Here is a 6,039-nt window from a genome sequence, read left to right as displayed (position 1 = left end):
AAAAGGCAGAATTTGTGTTAAATTCCCCTTGAACACCTCTATCCATAATCATCACTGTAGTTCATTGATCACATATTATCAATGTGTCATTTAGCCCATCTCATCTGTAATGCGTTTTAATGACTGAAGCCCGAAATGCCAAAGTATTGAATGTTTGTTCAGGGGCCGTGGGCAGCGCTGTTTACGTAAACATTTAAATTACCCATCCTTGAGAAGTTGGTGGTATTCTGCCTTTTTGAATCTATGCTGTCTGTGTGTTTCACAAAGACTCTTGGATCTACTCGGGAGGGAGTTATAGGAATTCTACCAGGAGACCGCGATGGAACGGTGGTATACCATCATGTCAGGATATTGTGTGGCTTGGAGGTGAACTTACAGTTTCTCCGATTAACCTGATGTTCTTCTCCTTTTATTTGATAGAGTTCGGGGGTTTTGAAGATGTTTGTGAAGGAGGCTTGATGGAATGCACCCATGGTACACTGAACACACTGATGGTAATATGTACTGATGGTCAAGGGAGTGAAGGTATAAGATAGTGGGTGAGTGTTTAACAAGCAGCATCTTTGTCTTGGATTGTGTAGAGTTCCTTGAATGTTGTTGAAATTGCACTCACCCAGGGAAGGTTATTAAGCAGCCTACATTGCCATGCAGTGCGTGCAGGGAAGAAATATACTTTAAAAAAATGTGATTTGTTTTCTGTGTGACCCGCACACCCTTTTTTTTTTCCTGATTTACTTTGGCTTTTGAGGGCTGGTTGAGCTGGTTACAAATGTACATCAGGTAGCGGATCCATGTAAATGATGTTACGTTATGGACGTGCATCGTAGTTTTGACGTATGTGCATCCAATTTTTGCGATTGTCAGTCAACTAATTCCCCAAACCTTCCAAATGGACCCTGCTGAGGGGTGTGTCTTTGGAACACAAGGACAACACAGGATGTAATCGGGCATTTTGTCTTACTCCAGAATTAATTGAGAAGCTTTGCATCAACCATGTATTGACTGAAACTGTGGAAGGGGACAGTAAACATTGGCAACTATCAGATACGATAAAGGGAAATTTATAATTAATCCTACCCTGCATGGAGGCTATGAACAGTTGATTATATGTGCAAGGATTTGAAAGGAAATTGAACATGAGGTGTATGTTTTACATAAATGAACGATTTTGAAATCAGGTGATTATTTAAAGTTGAATTGTATTAATTAAGATTCTAAGGCAGATACATGCAGTTTATCTTCACTTTGACTAAAGATATCAGTAACTTTAACGAAGAATACAAGATTCGACATATTGACATTAAATGGTTTAACTTGCATTATGAAAAGAATGGATCAAACAAACATTCAAAATATACCAGTGTGAAGGACCATCTTAAGATACATTTTATATGATTTAAGCCGCTCAGGCTTGGAATGATGTCGATTTCTGGGCCCCCATTTGGCAGTAGACTAAATTTTGCCAATTACAGTGCTGAATTAAGTAAAATATATTTTCTTGGATACCATGGCAACAAGACAGTGATTTATGCCAAGGCGGATTTCCGCGTTTCAGAAAGAACCAATGAAATAACATTATTGAAGGTAGAGGGTTTTAACTGATTTAATGAAAACTGTCGTGATTACATTGGAATGTTGAATAATAAATGAAATCATGCTGAGCTAATTAGTGCAATGGACTATTGATAACAATAGAGTATAATTAACTTACATTTTCGTATGAACACACAATCTTTTTTGAAAGCCTTATGCTACTCTTGTGTTGACTGGCAAAGCTGAGATTTCTCTTTGGCCAAAGGTGTTGTTCTGTCTTTTGCATTTTCAGCTCCATATTTTTGTATGTCAAATTTTATTTTTTCAACGTTTTAATAACTTGTTTTTTAAAAAAAATAAATAACTTGAATATACACTTTTATACAGATTCATTTTACGTCTGAAAATGTTGTATTTTGTAAAAAACAAGTTAGTCCTTGTAAAAACATTTTGTCACGGAATCAAAATTCCCGACTACAATCTAATTGAAAAGCGTTATATCAAGCACACATTGATTGAAACTGTGGCAGTAATATTTGTGTTAAACTGATCATCCAATTCGTTTTGTCCAGAGTTCTTATTTACTCTCATCTAAGACCTCTGTGATAGAGATCAGGAGCTCAGGTCATGCATGGCATTTGTTGATCTAAAAAATCCCAATGACTGATGACTTTATTGAATCATTTCTTTCCTCCAGGTTGCTGTCAAGAAAGCTATAATTTTGTAAGTATTGAAAGAAGAAACACGTGCACACTTCTTTCTGCCCCAGCAGTGTAATCTATACGACGTGCTGCCCGACTAGAATGATGATAGTGTCCCCCATTTTCCTCACACTTCGTCTCATTAGCCTTCACATTCAGAAAATCATTCTCCACTCTTCCCCCAACTCCACAGTGATGCCAGCGCTAACCATGCATTCCCCTCACAACTCCCATCAGTCTATGAAATTATTCTGCAGGGGGACTCCTTCAGTCATACTTCTTTCCCCTTCACACTAAGCCCACAAAACTTTCCCAGGTTAGTCTTGTCCTGCAGTCACCGAAGATGCAACCTCTGTCCCTTTATGTCGTCTTTCTTCAACGACCAAAGTCCAACAACGTTTTACAACTGAAGCACCGTTTCATTTCCACCTCCAGCAATTTTGCCGACAGTATTCACTGCTCCCAATGTATTCACCTCTATGCGATGGAGGCAAAAAACAGTCTGGGTGAAGATTTCATGGAATACGATTGCTAAGCATGCAACCGTGATCCTAATTTTTCTGCTGCTTATAAATTCAACTCAGCAGCCTACACTCATGCTCAGATGTCAATCCTTGGTCTATTGGAATGTTTCAGTGAAACCCAGAACAAACTGAAGGAGTGGGATCACATCTTCCAATAACTGCACTCAACATTGAGTTTCAACAACTTAATAAAGCGGTATTTTCCCTCTATCATGGACAATTTTGAACTTTTTTTGGCACAACGCTCCCTTCTTGACCATGTGTCAGGCTCCTTCGGATTTTGCTTCACTGAGCACTGTACACATTCTGTTGTCACGTGTATGTGCTACGATTTGCAAATTCCATAACCCTCACTGTTTCCATCAACACAACTTTAACCTTGGTCTTTCTTTTTTTTTGCTGTAAGGTCTCTTCACTCTCACTAATAGTTGAACTTTTACTCTTCTCCAGCTGCTCCACCGCTCTGCACGCTGCAATGCAACACGTTTATCCCCCTTTTCCAGTGCTGCAGAAGTGTTCTATGGGAACTCAAACGTTAACTCTGCCTCATTCTCCACAGGTGCTATGTGATCCAATGAACGTTTACAATTTTTTTAAATATTAATTTTTGATTTTCACAGTATTTTCTTTTTCTTTACTTGAATACGTTAGAAGAGAATTTTCAAAGTGGAAAATAGACATCACAGAATTTCCTTGCATTCATAAATTTATGATACCTCACAGATGAATGTCAAACCAAAGAAAAAAATCAATATAACATATGAATATAAAACTGGTTTGCAAACGTGAGATTTAACAAAGGATTTTAAAGGAAACTGTATAGATAGAGAGTGAACCAGGTGTAGGTTGGCCCTCCCTGAACACGGCCGCAACAATGGTTAACGGGCCTGAGTCAGTGGCCAAGGGTATATAGCTGCATTGGAAAGAACAGCAAATTTCCGTGCATAACGCCGGACTGGAGCAGGCTGCAACATTTTGTGTAATAAACACAAAAGTTGTTGAAGATATTGAGGCGATGGCGTACCAAGCAACACATGGACTGACAAGGATGCATGTTGGTACAGAGTGCAAAAAATATGGTTGCCTATGTAACGAAGAGGGTAAGAAGGGGGGATGTCAACGGGCTTGCATCCCAGATGCAAAATTATAAACAATCATTTGCAACATAAGACAGTCACCACAGAAAATACGGAATCCACGGCAAGAGAAGTGAGTTAGCAGCGATTTTGAACGTATTCTCCAGTTAAATGTTGCAGCCGAGTAAATTGCATATGATGCAGCATTCAATATCAAACAAATAGCTCGACAACCTAAAGACAGGTCGCGTTGAGAAAGGTGATGCAGTTATAAATCTGGGATCCGGCGCTATATCTGTTCCATGAATTATGTTGATGTGGCCTCGGTGCAGCGAAAAAAGAGAAGGGCTCCAGATATAGAATCATTCCACATTTGGATGTCATTCTGCCCATCAAGTATGTACTGTCTCTCGGAAAGAGGATCTTACCCAAGCTCATCTCCATGCACTATCAACGTAACGCCATGCATATACTATGACCCATTCAAACAACCTGCAGATGAATACTCAGGTGCAGTTTAGCATGGTCAATGCACCTGCCATGTACATCCTCGTCACTGTCAGATGAAACCTGAGAACCCGAAGCAAATCCACGCAGATACAAACAGACAGACAAGGACCCAAAGCTGGAATCGAATCAGGTGCCCTGCTGCCATGAATCAACAGAGCTAACCAATATGCCGCCGTGATCTTTGGCTGAATCCGCAACTGCAGGGACCAGACAAGATGTTTCTGGCATATATGCTCTCGCATTGTAATTATATGTAGGACTGGTCTGGCTATTCATATCTCGCTGAGCGAGAAAATAGAGGTCTCATTTCAGGCGGATGCGGTGTTAATGACACTTAAGACTGCAAGACGTTGCAAGATGTGAATGAAAAAAAGCTACCATTGTCACAAGGGTCATAGAATATATTTTGTCGCAATAATACACAAGTGACAGTCGTATTATATTTTGAATGCAGAGTGATCTGTCCTGTTAGAACCTTTTATTGCAGTTCTGTTTTACTTTGTTGTTCAAATATCTTTGAAATTAGAATAAATGGATATTTAAAACCCGTTCTTTAACTCCTCTCTGAATTTCCTCTGTGTTAGTGCATAAATGCAGGTGTTGGTGCATGAACTCAGAAGCTGCAGCATGTATCCACATTGCTGAGCGACATATACTGGATTGGTAAAGCTTTTGTCTGTGCAATTGTAGTTTGCAATTCTCCAGGTTAAGGAGTGCACAATATATGGAATCCACAACACTATAAAATTGGCAGACAAAGCAAAGAGCAATATAATGGATTTCCTTCGGCTCTCCACTTCTGGGTCAATATGGCTCTCTGATTTGCCTTGTCCCCTGAGGCTCCTCCGTAGCTTAGTGGCAATTATAATATTCCTAGCAGTCAGAGTGTTGAAAACCAAAATCAGAGCAAATGGAAGCAGTGGTGTTAGTACAATGTCAATCCGCTCATACACTATATAAAATGTTGAGGTATAATAGAGATCTTTCTCAATGCAATACCATGGAACATTGTCAATAATTATTGAAGGGCCAAAGACAAGGTGCCAGGGAATGCACCTCACACAGCTGATAATGGTCACTGTTATGACAACCACAACCGCAGTTCTCTTGGTGCAATATCGTAGTTTCAGTGTCTGGCAAGAAATGGCTACAAACAGATCAAAGGTAAAAACCACTGTGAACCAAACGGAACAATTCATTGCTGAAAGAAATAAAGCTGCTTTCAGCGCACACACTGGAGTAATAGATAAGAAATTGACAGGGAAATACATATTATTAAGTCGATTCAATATAACATCGGTGATGACGAGTAGTAGATCTGCTGAAGTCATTGCCATTAGGTACTGAGTGATACATTTGGAGAGGCCACATTTCCCTTGTTTCAGGATCACAATTGCCACTGCGTTAACTGTAACAAATAGAATTAACATCAACAATTTAGCAGACAAATTCACAGATTAATATTTCATCCTTCGAATAAAGATTCAATGTAAAAAGTGCAAATGACATTCACTGCAGCAACTTGATTGCCTTTCCACAGAAGACTACAATGATCTGATTTGATTTATTGTCACATGCTTTGGGATAGAGTAAAAATTGTTACTTGTGCATTTTACAGACAGGATATACCATCCATTAAGCACTTAGTGGAAAGCAAAATGTTAGGGTGTGGAATATAGTTTTTCAGTTGCAAGT

Source organism: Carcharhinus amblyrhynchos, chromosome 13, assembly GCF_965287045.1.
Source record: "Carcharhinus amblyrhynchos chromosome 13, sCarAmb.v2.hapA, whole genome shotgun sequence".
NCBI lineage: Eukaryota > Metazoa > Chordata > Chondrichthyes > Carcharhiniformes > Carcharhinidae > Carcharhinus > Carcharhinus amblyrhynchos.
This window is presented reverse-complemented; position numbering follows the sequence as displayed.